We start from the raw sequence: 993 nt of genomic DNA on the forward strand, positions 1-993 counted from the left end.
TGGGACGTTTTATAAAGGACGTAACTTACTTACGACGACGAATTTTTCTTTCTCTTTCTAAACTTGGGTACAGTCTCCAAGAATTCAACTCTAGGAAATTTCAACTACATTTGACATTTATTAAAGCGAGTTGGAATAATCGCGGCGTCGTTTGAAAAAACGCGAATTCATTTTAATGGTGACGTTTCCGCTGCCGTCGTCGTCGTGGTTGCTAAAGCTCCCTATTTACGACCACGAACATCAACTCTATCGTAATATTATAATGTTACAATAAGCTTATATAAGGAGCATTTCTCTGGGCGTTTTTTTTTTTTTTTTTTTTTCCTATTTTTTAGAAGTGAAGGTTTCATAATGCATAAGCAAATGAAAATTTTCGATAAAAATGAACGACGTTTCGGAGTCGTCATCACACCAGTTTCAAGTTCAAAATGATTAAAATAAACAAAAGATGTCAGCCTCCCGAGGGAAAGTTTTGCTCTTGCCGTACATGCCTTGTCTAGGCGCAGACAGAGAAATCAGTTTTGGGAAACTTTTCGCCAATGATGCTTGTTCGTTAGTGTAAAGTGAAGTAACTGCGTGCACTAGCACTGTATCGAAAAAATTGGATTGAAAATCTAAAGTAACTGCCTCTTTGCTTTGGTGTTGCAGATTTTTTTCAATCGATAATCGAACCAAAAGTTTCAAACCAATAGGGAAAGCGCTTTCTCGCGCTTGCCATTTTTTGCTTGAGTTTTGATTGGCTAGGAGACTGATGACTTCGTTTTAGAGTCGAAAGTAATTTCGCGTTTGCTTCGGTTTTGCTAATTGGTTAACAAAAAACTCGCACCACTTTCTCAACCATTGGATGAGAAGCAAAACCAATCGTGACTTGCTCTCAAGTCTTTACTTTTAAGATGGTCATTGGAAAACCATTCAACGCTAATTAATTTAACTAATTGTGTTTCGCACGCTGATGTCAAATGCTAATTACTTCATTACGTTCTGTGATGTCAG

This window comes from Pavona decussata, unplaced genomic scaffold (genome assembly GCF_977016875.1).
Source record: "Pavona decussata unplaced genomic scaffold, jaPavDecu1.1 SCAFFOLD_130, whole genome shotgun sequence".
Lineage (NCBI taxonomy): Eukaryota > Metazoa > Cnidaria > Anthozoa > Scleractinia > Agariciidae > Pavona > Pavona decussata.